Genomic DNA, 16318 nt, shown 5'->3' on the forward strand with positions numbered 1-16318 from the left:
ATCCGAAGAATGCCTATTTGTTGAGACCAAAGCTAAACCTGAATCTAACACAAGTTAAACCAAACTCTGTAATTCAATCTAATTCATCTGACAAAATTATAAGATCCCCTGATTGATAATCTAGATCGGGTGAGATGAATAAGGATTAAATTAATTAATTTTCAAACGAAATTAAAATTAAATTTTGAATCTCAAATTCAAATTGAATTAAAATTAATTAAAATTAAATTTTGAATTTAAAATTAAAATTAAATTTCGAATTTAAAATTAAAATTAAATTTCGAATTTCAAAGTAAATTAAAATTAAATTAAATTAAAATTAATTTTTTTAAAAAAAAAACTATTTTACAAATTAAACTTAATTTTTTTTCACTTAAAAATTTATTATTTAAAAATTTATTTTAACCTAAAAATTATTTTTAAAATTTATTTTAACCTAAAAATCATTTTAACTTAATTATTTTTTAAAAAAAAAAACTATTTAAAAAAAAAATTATTTTAAATTCTTTAAAAACTATCTTAAAAATTCTTTAAAAACTATTTTAAAAATTTTTTAAAGCTTTTTTAAAAAAATCTTTAAAAACTCTTTTAAAAATCATTTTAAAAACTTTAAAAAATTCTTTTAAAACATTTTAAAAATTATTTTAAAAACTCTTTTAAAAATCATTTTAAAAACTTTAAAAAATTCTTTTAAAACATTTTAAAAATTATTTTAAAAATCATTTTAAAAACTTTAAAAAATTCTTTTAAAAAATATTTTAAAACATTTTAAAAATTATTTTAAAAACTCTTTTAAAAATCATTTTAAAAACTTTAAAAATTCTTTTAAAAATTATTTTTAAACATTTTTAAAATTATTTTAAAAACTCTTTTAAAAATCATTTTAAAAACTTTAAAAAAATTCTTTTAAAACATTTTAAAAATTATTTTAAAAACTCTTTTAAAAATCATTTTAAAAACTTTAAAAAATTATTTTAAAAATTCTTTTAAAACATTTTAAAAATTATTTTAAAAAAACTTTAAAAAATTCTTTTAAAAATTCTTTTAAAACATTTTTAAAAAATTTATTTTAAAAACTCTTTTAAAAATCATTTTAAAAAAAAACTTTAAAAAATTCTTTTAAAACATTTTTAAAATTATTTTAAAAACTCTTTTAAAAATCATTTTAAAAACTTTAAAAATTCTTTTAAAAAAATTCTTTTAAAACCTTTTAAAAATTATTGTTATTTTAAAAATTATTTTAATATAAAAATTATATTTTTAAAATTATTTTAACTTAAAAATTATTTCAAAAATTATTTTTTTAAAAAAAAAACTTTTAAAAATCACTTAAAAAATATTTTAAAAATCATTTTAAAACTATCTAAAAATTTGGTATCATTTTGAAAAATTCTTCTTATTTTTTTCACTATAATGAAATTTTGTTAACTTAAAAATAGTAATAATAAATTATTTCTATAGATTATTTTCACTTTAAAAATTATTATTTTGATTTTAAACTCATTTTTAATCTTAAACATCATTTTAACCTTAAAATTAATTTTTAATTTGACTTAACTAAAAATTAAATCTTAAATTAAAACTTAATATTGAAATTACAATTAAAATTAAAATTTTTAACTTAAACTTAAAATTAAACTTAAATTAACCACTAATATTAATTTAAATCTAAAATCAAAACTGAATCAAACATATGTTAATTGACATAAAATATATTATAAAAATCATTTTAAATTCCTTTTAAATGATGTTTTAGAAATCCCTTTAAAAAAAATTTTAATAATAATAATAATTATAACTAACACTTTCATTGACCAACTCAATCAAGTAATATGAAATTTAAATTATTTCACTAAGTATTAAATTATTAAATCAAGTAAAAACTAATCAATAAATTATTGATAATGCTTAACTATTATTGAATTAATAAAATCTTATCTTATTTAACCTTAAACTAAAGTTAAGCACCTGAATCTAAAATTAATTAATTAATCAAATTCAAATAAACAGTTATACCAAGGATACAGAGATAATAATATATGTATTAGACAAATGTGTTAGGGCTTTGAAATTTAACACAACCAAACCTTAGTATTAAAGGGGAGATATTAAATTAAGGGGAGTAACCAATTCAGGGGGAGGTTCAATTTCTTTTAAATCCCCTAAAAAAAATTAATAAATAAGGAGGATTAATAAATTAAAGGAATATCAAATTAAAGGAATATCAAATTCAGGGGGAGGTTTATTTTTTAATTATCTCCTTAAGCGTTATTTTTTAATCTTCTCTTTAGAAAATTCTACCTCATTTAAAAAAAAAAAAAAATTTACTTTGAACATTTTTAGCAAATATTTTCAAACTTTTAAGTATCAAGTTCAGGGGGAGAAATAAAACTAATTCAGTTTTTCAAATCGAATTTTAAACTTAATTTTGAAAATCAAAGTTTAAAAACAACTTGTTTAAAATTGTGAAATTTTTTACAAAAATTTGAAAGTTTGAAAGGTTTTGAATCTAATACTTTTAAACTTTGAAAATTTGATTTTGAAAAACAAATTTTACAAAAACATTCTAAAAATATGATCTTACTTTTACCAAACTCCTTTGAAAACTAAAAGTAAAGATTTAAATTTAATTTAACTTTACTTTGAAAATTGTTCTGAATCTAATTCTTAAAATTTGATTTTACTTAATTTTGACATTTTACAAACTAAGCTTCTCAATCTCATTTTCCTTGATTTTGAAAATTGAATCTTTTACAAACTTAGTGTTGAAAAATAAATTTCAATTAGTTTTGAAAAATAGATTCTTTCAAACTTAGTTTTGGAATTTTGGTTTTGAAAACTTATGTTTGAAAAGCGTTTCAAAGTGGAAACTTGTTTTGAATATTTAATCTTGAAATTTAGACCTTATACACTTATGTTTGAAAATTAAAACTTAGCAATTTTTCTAAAAGCTAAAAGCTACTGCTTTATACAAGTTTTCAAAACTTTATACTCCCCCAAGTCAACTTGATCTTTTCTTGGATTTAAAAATTGTACTTTTTCCTTGAACCAAACTCGGTTATTTTTAACATTAAGTGTTATTGTTTTCAGTAACTCTACACTATGATTGTTACCCTTATTTTTTTGATGAATGCCAAAGGGGGAGGAGGGGTTAGGTGGTTAAGTTAGCTAAACCAATTTGAAAACACAAACTAACTTTAAAACCACACAAATGCATGTTGTTTCGTACATATGCTTTCACTAACTTAACCAGGTTGTCATTCCATCAAAAAGGGGGAGATTGTTGGTGCGGGTAGCACTAACGGTCTAACCCAGGTTTTGATGAATGACAAATAGGTTAAGTTAGTTGTGTTGTTGTCTGACACTTTGATCAAGTGTGCAGGAAAAGTCCAGCTAGGTCGTGGCCGGATAGTGGCGAGAAGTCAGCGGTCGGCCGGGACGCTTAAGTCCACTAGGTCGGGGTGACCGGATAGTGGCGAGAAGTCAGCGGTCGGGTGACCGGACGCTTGGCGAGAATCCAGTCGACGGTCTGACCGGATAGTGGCGAGAAGTCCAGACGGGTCGAAGGGCGGCGGACGTCGCGGTAAGTAAGGTAAGTCAGGAGGGTGAGCGAGGCGTTCGGGAAGGAACATTAGGCGTCGATCCGGCTTAGATCCATTTCGGATATCTAAGTCGAGATCGTGACTAGATTCCGGTCTCGGAAAGACGGAATCTAAGTCATACTCTTGTTGTTAATTTTTATTACTTAGCGTATCTATAAAAATGTGCTTACAATCTGTGCTGCAGGGTTTTTATTTGCCTCGGACTAACACTGTTTTGCAGGTAGGAAACAGTGAGGGTCCGGGCGCCCGGGCTGGTTCTGGGCGCCTGGAAGGTATCAAGGCGCCCGGAGGCAAGTTTTATCCCCAGGGCGACGTTGACACTTGGAGCATGCTGGTTGGGAGTGTTACGTCACATTCCAGGCGCCCGGAAGGGATCCAGGCGCCCGGAGCAGCATATAAAAGAAGCCCCAGGCAGGAGCTTCAAGATATCAGTCTTCTGAGAACTCTGAGTCCAATCACTCTGCTGCTTTGCGCTCCAACGACGTTCACAAAGCTCCGACGACTCACTCCGGCTCTCTTTTTAATTCATTGTTTGTCGGTTAGCTTTGTTTTCTTTCTTTTCATTAGCAATATTTGTACATAAATTGTAATTATCCGAATTGCTAGTGAATTGCCCAACGAAAGTACTCAAGGAGTACAGGCCTTCGAGTAGGAGTCGTCACAGGCTCCGAACGAAGTAAAAATCAACAGTGTTCATCTCTTTACTTTTTTACTTTTCCGCTGCGTTTTAACTCGAGATTTTCGAATCGATATTCACCCCCCCCCTCTATCGAATTCAACGGTCTTACATATATGTCGTATATTACATTGGCACACCTTTTATCCAGCTCGGTACGACTGGAGGTGGCTCGCACTCCAGGGTCGCTCTAGCTTCTGTCCGTCTTCATCTTCGAGGTAATAGGTGTCCGAACGGAGCTTTCCTACAATCTTGAACGGTCCAGCCCAAGGAGCTCCCAACTTGGTCACATCACCGACCGGCTTGACTTTCTTCCAGACGAGGTCGCCGACCTGAAAAGATCTGGGGCATTATCCGCCTGTTGTAGTTTTACCTCATCCTCTGTCGGTACGCCATCAACCGGACGGCGGCCTTGGCTCGCACCTCGTCCACCAGATCCAGCTCCAAATGCCTCTGCTCAGCATTATTCTCGTCATAGACTCGGATCCGATCGGATTCTACTCCAACTTCTACTGGGACGATGGACTCTCCCCCATACACCAGGTGGAAGGGGGTCGCTCCTGTTCCTTCCTTGGGCGTCGTTCGGAGTGCCCATAATACCCCGGGCAACACGTCTACCCAACTCCCGCCCTCATGGTCGAGCCGAGCTCACAAGATCTCCCGATTAGCGACTTCAGCTTGCCCATTGCTTTGGGGATACGCAACGGAGGTAAAAGCCTGTTGGATGGCTTACCCCTCACACCACTCCTTGAGTCGTTGGCCCGAGAACTGTCTTCCGTTGTCTAAGATGAGTTGTCGCGGGATGCTAAACCGACAAATGATGTGCTGCAAGATAAATTTTTTGACCATCTGCTCGGTTATTTTAGCCATTGGTTCGGCCTCGATCCACTTAGAAAAATAGTCGACCGCCACTAGTAAGAACTTCCGTTATCCGGTTGCCATTGGAAATGGTCCCACAATGTCCATGCCCCATTGATTGAATGGGCAGGACACTGTGGATGTCTTTAATTCTTCCACGGGACGATGTGAGAAATTGTGGTACCTTTGGCAGGATAAGCACATGGTGACTGTCCGGGCGGCGTCCTGTAAAGTTGGCCAAAAGTAGCCGGACAAAAGAATCTTCCTCGCCAACCAGCGGCCGCCCGGATGCCCGCCGCATAAGCCTTGGTGTACGTCTTGCAGAATATAGTCCACATCCTCCGGGCAAACGCATTTAAGCAGAGGCTTGGAGAACGCCTTTTTGTAGAGCTGGTCGCCAATGAGGACGAACCGACCAGCTCTCCTTCTGAGCAAATGCACTTCTGACCGATCGGACGGCGTTGCTCCTAACTTCAGAAACTATGTTATAGTCGTCCGCCAGTCATTTGGAAATGTGAGTCCCTCCATTCGGTCGATGTGGGCGACCAGAGACACCTGCTCGACTGGCTGCTCGATGACGATTGGTGATATCGAGCTGGCTAGCTTAGCCAGCTCATCTGCAGCCTGATTCTCCGCTCGGGGGATCTTCTGTATCAGTACCTCTCGGAAACCGACTTTTAGTTTTGCGAAGGCTTCCGCATAAAGCTTGAGTTGGACGTTGCTTATCTCAAATGCTCCTGAAAGTTGCTGAGCATCCAACTGTGAATCTGAATGAATCAAACATTGCTAGCTCCCACATGCCGAGCGGCCTGCAAACCTACTATTAGCGCCTCATACTCTGCTTCATTGTTGGTTACTCGATAGTCCAGTCGTACGAACAGGTGCATCCGTTCTCCGTGGGGGGAAACCAGCAGCACGCCAACCCCACTTCCCTGCCGAGTGGATGATCCATCTACATACACATTCCAGGTGGCGTCGAGCTCGGGATTTTGTACCTCAGTGATGAAATCTGCCAACGACTGCACCTTGATAGGCGTCCGGGGCTGATACTGTATATCGAACTCGCTAAGCTCCGTGGTCCATTTGATCAGTCGCCTGGACGCCTCAGGGTTCAGCAGAACTCGGCCTAAGGGGCTATTTGTCATGACAATGATCGTATGCCCCAAGAAATAAGGCCGGAGCCTCCGAGCGGTGAGAACAAGTGCGAAGGCAAGCTTCTCAAGACCAGTGTAGCGAGACTCAGCATCCTTTAGAATGTGGCTAAGGAAATACACTGGTTGTTCTTCGTCGTTCTGTCGGACTAGTGCCGAACCAACCGCGTGCTTGGTTGAAGACAAATAAATGCGGAGAGGCTCGCCGACAGATGGCTTAGCTAATACAGGTAATGAGTTTAGGTAGGCCTTCAATTCTTCGAATGCTCGGTCACATCCCTCATCCCATTGGAATTTGGTTGCTCGGCGCAGGATCTGAAGAAGGGCATGCTCCGATCGGCTGTCCTGGAGATGAACCGAGATAGTGCTGTTATGTGACCCGTAAGGCATTGGACTTCCTTCAAGTTTCTGGGCGGCGGTATATCCTGTAGCGCTTTGACCTTGCTAGGGTTGGCTTCAATGCCTCGCTCGGTAACTATGTAGCCTAGGAAACGACCACTTTTTGCTCCGAACAGACACTTTTGCGGGTTCAACTTGACCCCGTACGCCCGCAATGTCTGGAAGGTTTCTTCTATATCTGCACAGAGGTCGACCGTTCGGAGTGATTTAATGAGTATATCATCAACATATACCTCTAGGTTTCGCCCGATCTGCTTTCGGAACACCTTGTTCATGAGTCACTGGTACGTAGCCCCGGCGTTCTTCAGTCCGAACGGCATTACGTTGTAGCAATAGGTGTTGACCGCCATAATGAAGCTCACTTTCTCTTAGTCTTCCCGAGCGAGCGGCACTTGGTGGTACCCCTGATAAACATCCAGCATGCATATCAGCTCACATCCAGCAGTCAAGTCCACCATTTGGTCAATCCGGGGCAGAGGGTAGAAGTCTTTTGGACATGCCTTGTTGAGATCACGGAAATTGATGCAAACCCGCCATTTGTTGCCAGTCTTGGAGACCAGTACCACATTCGCTAACCAACTCGGGAACTGTACCTCGTGTATGTGGCCGGCCTCCAAGAGCTTCTCGACTTCCGCCCGTATGATGACGTTATGCTCGGCACTATAGTCCCGCTTCCTTTGCTTGATGGGATGAGCATCCGACCAGATGTGGAGCTCGTGCTGCGTGACTCTTGGCGAGATCTCTGGCAACTCGTGCGTTGACCACGCGAAGACGTTGTGATTCTGCTGGAGGCATCTGACCAACTCTTCCTTCCATTCTTCTTCCAGATCGGACGCAATGAATGTTGTGGCTTCCAGTCGGCCTTCCCGAATCTGTACTTCCTCCTTTTCTTCATAAACCAAAGTAGGGGGCTTTTCAGTTATAGCGTTTACCTCGAGGCGCGGTGCTTTCCGAGCGGACTTTGCTTCGGCTCGGACCATCTCCACATAGCATCGCCAGGCCGCCAATTGATCGCCCCGGACTTCTCCCACTCGATCTTCTACGGGGAATTTGATTTTTTGGTAAAAGGTTGAGACGATCGCCCGGAACTCATTGAGGGTCGGTCGTCCCAATATTACATTGTAGGCAGAGGCGGCATCGACCATAATGAAGTTAGTGGTCTGTGTCCTCCGTAGCGGCTCTTCTCCTAGCGAGATAGCCAACCTGGTTTGCCCAATCGGAAAGACTTCATTGCCAGTGAACCCATATAACAGGGTCGTCATTGGCAATAGCTCGGCTCGGTCAATTTAAAGCTGGTCAAATGCCTTCTTGAAGATAATGTTGACCGAGCTGCCTGTATCAATAAATATGCGGTGAATAGTATAGTTAGCTATTACCGCTTGAATGATGAGGGTGTCATCGTGGGGTACTTCAACTCCCTCAAGGTCCCCGGGGCCAAAGCTAATCTCAGGTCCGGATGCCCGTTCTTGGCTGTAGCCAACCGCGTGGATTCTGAGTTGTCGGGCGTGTGACTTTCTGGCCCGATTCGAGTCACCGCCCGTCGGTCCACCGGCGATGATGTTGATCTCGCCCCGAGCTGCATTGCTTCTATTTTCCTCCTCCCGAGCGGATGGTCTCGCTCGCTCCTGTGAGGCTCGGGGATTGGCCCTTGGCTGGTGATGATGCTGTTGATAGTGATGCTGCTCGGGTGAACGCCTAGCCATTCGTCGTTCGGCGGTCTGATGATGAGCTCGCCTGTCCAGTGAAGGTGATCGGCGGCGATAGTTCCTTGGCTCAGGCTGGCTGACCGAGGGGAGACTCCGGCAGTCTCGAGTATTATGAGTGGCTGATTGATGGATTCTGCAAAACATGGACGTCCATACCTTGCCTTTTTGTCTAGGCCGCTCGGCCGCAATGTGCTGAACGGCGAGCGACCTGGAATCTTGATGTGGCCTCATCCCCTCGGCACGTGGTCCTCTCGGCGATTGCTGGCTAGTGTGTGGTCTCCGTTCGGTCGGGCCGAAGGCTTGCCTGGTGCTTCCTTCTTTCGGGCCGTCTGCGCTTCCTCCACGTTAATATACTCACTCGCTTTTTTCAGCATGTGGTCGTAGTCGCGAGGCGGCTTCCTGATGAGCGAGCGAAAGAAGTCCCCGTCGATTAAGCCTTATGTGAAAGTATACATCATTGTCTCGGACGAGACCGCGGGGATGTCCATAGCTGCTTAGTTGAAGCGTTGGATGTAGGCTCGGAGAGTTTCTCTTGGCCCTTGCTTTATGGAAAAGAGGTTGACGCTGGTCTTCTGGTAGCGTCGGCTGCTGGCAAAGTGATGAAGGAATGCCCTTCGAAAGTCTCTAAAGCTCTTAATTGATCCGTCCGGCAACCTTCGGAACCAGCGTTGTGCCGAATCGGACAATGTAGTGAGGAAGACTCTGCATTTGACTCCGTCGGTGTATTGATGGAGAGTAGCAGCATTATCGAACTTATCAAGGTGGTCGTCTGGATCGGTTGTACCGTTATACTCTCCGATCGATATGGGAGCGTAATGCTTTGGGAGAGGGTCTTGTAAGATCGCCTCGGAGAACTGGCGATTGACCCGCTCGGGGGATGACTCAGCCCGTGACGCCTTCTCCTTCCTGGCGTCCCGCATGGGCGCTTCATCGGGGCGATCCCTGGTTGGCTAGGGCTAGCTCCGACGGAGTCTGGAACAGTGCCCGATGAAACGGAATGGGGGCGGGCGGCGCATCTCTTGGGGTGCTGGTCTACCCCTTGTTCTGTGCCCAACTAGAGTATTGCTCCGGTTGGTCCTCCATCGCTGCTCGGCCACCAGAAACGAGGTGGCCTGCTGTTCTATCCGCTCGGCTTGGGCCTTCTGCTGTTGCTCGACCATCTTCACAGCTCGCACTTGGATGAGTGCGTCGAGCTCCTCGAGGGAGAGCGTTACCATGAGTTGGCGTCCAGCTTCTTCCATCTTCTCGACTCGGATTCAAGTGCGTTCCCACAGACGCCGTCAATTTGATCCTGTCTGAGTGCTGAGTCGATGAACGCTGGGTACGTGACACTCCCAGTGATGACATATAGACCTCCGGTGAGAACCTGCAAACATAAAACCGAGCCGGGAAGGGAAGGGGTTCCCGGCAACGACCCTCCGACACCCAAGTCAACTCCGGCGGAAAGAGAGAAAGACGAGAATGAAAACTGTAGCTACAGTAACATAGAATGCATACCTCCGTCGAAGCTTGGGGGTCCTTATATAGGGCCCCGGGGGGTGCGTGCACGCATCCCAAAGCATGCACGCTCCTCAAAGCATACCTGGAGTGGCCGTGTCAGAAAAGCGTGTCTAACGCCATACCGCAACTGTCCGAGCAAATTCCTGACAGGACAGTGGAAACTTCCACCGTACGATTCTCTGTACGACCCGGTCGCCGACCATGCTGCCCGTCGGCGGCAGTTGTCTCGAGGTCGATGTCACCCACTGCCCCTTTTGTCCTCTTCTGCGTTGTTTGTCTATCACTGGGCCGAACGGGACAGCCGCTTAGGCCTCCCAGCGTCCGGTCAAGGGAGCGTGCCGGGCCGAGCAGGAAGGCCGCTCGGTCGAACACTCGGATGAGCAACACTGTTCGGCTAGGCGTTCAGCCGGGCGGACAAATCGCTCGACAGACCAACTCCTCTTCTGAGCGTCGACAACCCAACCTGCAGTTCGGTTCGGCTGCTATCTCAGCTACTAGGCCAAGTCTTGTCTCCTATCGACAGGAATTATTGGCGGGACCCCTGGACTTTTACTTCCCTACTCACGTGTCATTGACCTCTACCAATGTGAGCCTCCCTATCCTTATCACCGGATCAATAATCTTCCCTCTAATTCTGATACAGAATAAATTTGAAATACAATTTATGCAACAATCATATTTATCCTCTAAATACTTTATCACTACACTACACTACACTAGATAAGTTTAATTGAAATAATATGATTAAATTTTGATAAAAATACTGTTATTTAAAATTAAATATTTAATCGTTTATAATTTTTTTTAAAAATCTATCTTGTATTTAATTAGATTAAACAGATATTCAAAAGAGGGGGAAAAAAATTCTTTTGGAGATAAATTTAGACCTTTCTCAAGTTAAACTGAATTATTATTCTTAATTGTGTGTGTATATATATTATTCAATTAAAACAAGTGAATTCTCCTTTGTTAGATCCGATCCGAATCGTTTTGGCCTCAAGCCATTTATCTCTTACATGTTACTTATCCTTATTTAGATGAGTTGAACGAAGATAAAGGGGAAGGAAGGAAAAGTAAAATATTTATATTTTCTTTATTGAGAGGAATAAAATGTTCATTAATATAACATATGTTATCATATTTAGAAGAAAAATAAGGATAATGAAAATTAAATATATAAAATTATCCTCACTTTTGTTAAAGACTTACATCTTAGAACTTAGTTTATCTTATATATATTTATTGATTAAAATTTATACATTCAAATATTTATAGTTCATTTGTTAAAATTGATAGTTCATTTATTAAAATTGATGTAGGCGTTGAAGTCAGTGTCAACGTAAAAGTCAACATCAACATCGAAGTCTATGTTGAAATTGGAGTCAAGGTCAAAGTTGGGGCCGATATCAAAACTGACGTCGACGGAATGCGAACATTGGATAGTACAAATTGAGTGATACGAATATTTTTTATCACGACATAAAAATATCTAAAAAAATAATTTTCAAAATTAATATAATAAAATAAAAATAAATTTAAAATATAATTTTTTTAAATTCTCCTGACCTTTTCCTTAGGTGTAAAAATTTTTTCATTTAAAATTTATCCTTAACTTTTTCTTCTCCGTAGCTCACTTGCTACCCAACAGATTTCAAGTTCCCCTGGAATGGCGAGATGATTACCTCCGTCATGATTCGCAGCAAGGCCTCCGACCTCGCCACCTCCCTGAAGCGCTCCGCCGCCACCCAGAACAAGCCGAAGAAGGTGAAGAAGAGTGCCAAGAAACCTCGCGTCCAGGATACCGTTGTTCCCTTCACCACCGCGGCCACCCTCCCGAAACGATCCAGCCCAAATCTGAACCCCCTGCGATTTCCCGGGCAAGAGGGAGGAGCTACTCATAGGCGATGCGTTCGTGGATGGATCTGAATCGTCCGACCGGAATCTGGTTGGAGCCATCCTGAGCGCGTCCGAGCGAGCAAGTTTGGATGTTGCAAAAGAAGAGGAGGTGGGAGGACTGTTTGATCCGAAGAAGGATTTGATGGTAGGCTAGGGAATCTAGGGTTTTGGGATGTGGACGTGGAGGAAGGGGATAGCGATGGGGTGACGGGGTGTATGTTTACATTCCCCATTCTGACCCTTTTTCCGAGATTTTAGCGCATCCCTTCTCCCCTACAAAGGTAAGGATGCTGCTCATCTCTTAGTCCTTACAGTGCAAACTTGATTCCTAAATCCAAGAGCTTTTCAGATATCTGTGTTTGTGATGATTTAAGCTTCCTTTTTCAAATTTTCATTTTTCTATTGAAATTTACTTCATTCATGTGCCCAAGCAGTGGGCTACCAATGAATCTAATGTTATATCTCCTTTTCCTAATAATGGTTGTTTCAGGGGCAGCATACTTAAAACAAGTGTGAGGAATGTATTTTTATCCTCCTTTTTTTATTTTTTCAGTTCTGAATATGTTGGTTAGGAAAGCAATCTGATGGTAAATTATTGTGTGTTGTTGCTATTTTGGGCAGATTTTCACTTGTCGCTATGATGGACTCATCCGGTTGATGGATGTTGAAGATGGGACCTTTAATATAATCCACTCCGGTGACGATCTTATTTACTCGATCTGCCAGTCGCCAGTCAATACTAGCACAATTTATTCTGTCGGAAGGTGCAGGAGAACTGAAACTTCAGGCTGAGAGGACAAGAAGAGTTTCAAACTCTTGGGATTTGCATGATAAAAGAATTAATACGATTGATTTCAATCCTGAGAACCCCAACATGATGGCTACTCGCATATGGGACTTGCGATTAATGAAGAAACACCAACCAGATAGTTTCAAGACAGTACAACATCAAAGTTCTGTTCATAGCATATTTCTCACCTGGTGGACTCCGACTCGCTACAACAAGGTTTTACTTGTCTGATTACTTTCTCCTGCTGATGCTTGTTGGTTTTAGTATCTGGTGGACTCCGACTCGCTGCAATTGCTGATTCAATCACAAAATCTGTCTAAACATCAATTTGGCTTGTCCTTAACAATAATAGTTTGTAAGCTACCATCATCATCTTAGCATTTAATGATTCCGGACAAGTATAGTAGTACAGTTTGTTTGGATTTACCTTTTTATTGGCCTTAAGATAGTTCGACTGTCAGATATATCATTTTTTTTTAGTTACCTTAAAGATGAGCTGCAAGGATTCAAGTACTTTAGAATCTCCAAAATTACTTATGATTAATTTTTTCTGTATAATAACATATGCAATGTAGGATAAATCAAATTGACTTTTCTTTGTACTAAAATGCAACAAGAAAATATTAAAAGTATCATGTCATGTACATGTCAAAAATTCTTGTTTTTAGTTTTTTGTTCTAGAAAGCAGAATTTGGAAACTGAAATGAAAAATCAAATAAACATTCATCATTAACTTTATGACACTATTGAATAATAAAGTTTATATTTAGACAGATATCTGATATTCATCAAAAGCAAGAAAAAAAACACTATAAAAAATGTTGGGAAATGAAAAATCTAATAATAAAAATACTATTAACCCACTTTGCTCCTTGTCTTATGCTCCTTGTTCTAATTCTAACATAATAAAGTCTTGAAAGGGCCTTCTCCTTGCTGAAGATGCTATTAAATCATTTTTATATTAATGCTTTTAGGAAGAATTCACTTTCAAATTAGCCAAGTGTTGTGATGGTTTAGAGCATATTTGGTTAGTTATACGCTAGAGCTAGTGTATCCTTAAGTTCAAAGAAAACTCTTTGGTGCAATTATGATGACATGGTTGGAATTGCTAGTGGTGTCAACTTTGATGATCAATCATTGGTGAAACATGACATATCACTGTTGTCGCATAAATTTCATATCCATGTGGGGGTTGATGGATGTGATTTGATTTTATTGTCACCTAACACAATTCAATATCTTGTGAAATTAAATTCCATTCTGTTCATCTGGCGAAGAACTAATATTGAAATAATGACAAAAATCCCTGCTTTTTTAGAGCAATTTGGGGATGGGATAACTCTCGTATCTTTCAGGGAAACATGAAAAGAGCCATCAATATAATTTCAGCTGATTCAAAAACTACAATGTCCTTGTTCAGCGAGTACATGACTTCCATAGGTTGCCGGCTTGCCACACACCCACAAACACTCGGAAAACTGGCTTCAGCTACGGCTCATGGCAAGGTGTTTTATTGGACAAGTCACAAGAACATGAGTTCTGATAGTTAGAAGTATGTTAGTCCTTTGCCTGGCCTTGAACTCTTTAGTCAGACTTATGCTCTATTTACTCTAAAGCGCGGATGAGGAAGGGAAAAAAATTTATAGTGGAAAATTATCTTTGGAGGAAGAGAAGAGAAAGGGTGAAGAAATCTCTTCTTTTGCATGTATAATTTTGTGAGTTAAAAAGAGTACATGCGTCATTTTTTTTGGTATATGGTGTAATTTTATGAATGAAAAGGAGTACATGCATCATTTTTTTTCATCCGTTGTTTTCCATCCGATTTTGAGGTGATCGATTTTGGTTCCAAAATCATCCGTTGATGGATTGCTCTTCTCTTCCATCTGAAAATTTTAATGAAGTAAACGACGAAAACTTTTCCTTAGTTTTGATTTCCGCTCTCCCAAGTAAACTCACCATTAGTAAAAGTTACTAAAAACAGTGACAAGAGTGAGTGCTTGAGGTTTTGTCTTATTAATTCTGGAGGTAGATGGTCTTCTTATATGCTTACCGGGTAGACAAGAGTGAGTAATTGTGAAACTACTAGTGAATGTTGATTCAAGTTTCATATGACAAGTCAAAGTGTAGTCAGTGTCTCATAGAGTCGGTAGGTTTGTATTCAATACACTAGTTTTTTAATCGATAAATCATATTATTTGTATTTATGATCGTTTCACTATTGGTTTTGCGTGTTTTTTTTTGCCACTGTCTTAGATCCGAATCATGTCCCTCTTTTCTTTTCTCACTTGTGTTTCATGCTCATTGGAGATCGCACTCTTTGCTTCAGTATCGTTTTTAAGAACTCGAGCAGGCACAACTCGATCTTGCTGGTGGAAGCTCTTGTTTCTTTTCTTTGTAAAAAATGACCTTTTCCATGTTTTTTCTTTTATTATTTTGAGAAAAAAAGAGAGAATATTTCTTATGTTGCTTCGGCATTTGTCTGTGCTATCTATTTAGATAGAGTCACGAGCAGTGCTGTTAGTTTCAATCAAGTTTTGTGTAGTTACATTTATAAACATTTCACTTGTTTGCTTAAAACAGCTTCTCAGTATAAATTTGTTCTAATGATAGTCGACATTACTGTTTGCTTTTATAAACCCATTTTATTTATGGTTAAACAGACTTTTTCCCTCGTTAATTTTATACTTTTGGTTTCATCTTTAGATTGTTATTGATCTCGTTCTTTCTTTTTGTGCAGTGGAAGAAGAAGAAGAGAATGGGGCGGCTCAAGATGAGGCAGAGATCAAAGTAGTCCTGCAGTGGTGATGGTAGGCAAATCTGCATCAGTTCATTCTCCACATGCTTTTGGAAGTGTGTTTTGGTAAAGAAAGAGAGCTTCGAGTGGTGTTTTCTAGTTGCTTTAGTTTATTGTTAGGGAAATTAAAATATTATGCTTGTAGCATTTGATGATTTAGACCATTTTGCATTAAGGGGAAAACTAAGCATCAATTTTGTTTATAGATATTATATTAATCTACAATCGTAATCTACCCATCAATTTGACTATTAGGCGTTAAACAAACTGACTAATAACATTATCTCGGCACCAATTAACATGAGTTTGTCTAATAACATCAGAACATGTGACATGCAATGCCGCAAGGAAACCTATGATCCAAATAATGACGACGAAGGACTTGATATTTTTGGAAATTCCACTTTGTTAAGGAACAATTTTTTTTTTAAAAAAAATGCCAGTGATTTTTTATTTGAATAATGTACAAAAAAATGAAAATTTTATTAAAAGGTTACGTTAGTCTATCATTTCTGCAGTAGACCATTTAATTACGTTTGGTTGCACAAGTCTGATGCTCTGTTTAGCCGGAAATAAAAATTAGGGAAAGTTTTTCATGGCAGAATTTTTTTTACCATTTACTTCATTAAATTTTTGAGAGGAAAAGGAATCACAATCTATTGGTTGCTGAATTTGAAGCAAAAAATGATCACCATACGACGCATGTACCCTCTCTTCTTGATAAAATTATACACTGTATGTGACTCTTCATTTCTCTTCCCTCAACTCGTTTTCTCCGTTTGAAGAAGCAGCCTTTGTGCGTCACCCATCCGCGGCAACATCTTCGATCTTTCCTCCCTTGACAACGTTTCTGTCTTTCCTCGGCAACTTGTAGCAACATCTTGTCTTTCTTCGGCAGTCTTCTGTCTTCCCTCGGCAACGTGTGACTGCATCATCTGTTCTACGG

The 16318-nt window shown here is 39.3% G+C and overlaps 1 long non-coding RNA gene and 1 pseudogene across 1 annotated transcript; both read left to right on the forward strand.

Moving 5' to 3' along the window:
- The first annotated feature begins 8295 nt into the window (after positions 1–8295).
- LOC121990831 lies at positions 8296–12876 on the forward strand (annotated as a pseudogene).
- Positions 12877–14146: 1270 nt separating this feature from the next.
- LOC121992235 lies at positions 14147–15555 on the forward strand. The gene is made up of 2 exons (XR_006114826.1): positions 14147–14947; positions 15316–15555. It is a non-coding gene; the product is annotated as an uncharacterized LOC121992235 (long non-coding RNA).
- Positions 15556–16318: the final 763 nt, after the last annotated feature.

Source organism: Zingiber officinale, chromosome 6B (assembly GCF_018446385.1).
Source record: "Zingiber officinale cultivar Zhangliang chromosome 6B, Zo_v1.1, whole genome shotgun sequence".
NCBI classification, from domain to species: domain Eukaryota; kingdom Viridiplantae; phylum Streptophyta; class Magnoliopsida; order Zingiberales; family Zingiberaceae; genus Zingiber; species Zingiber officinale.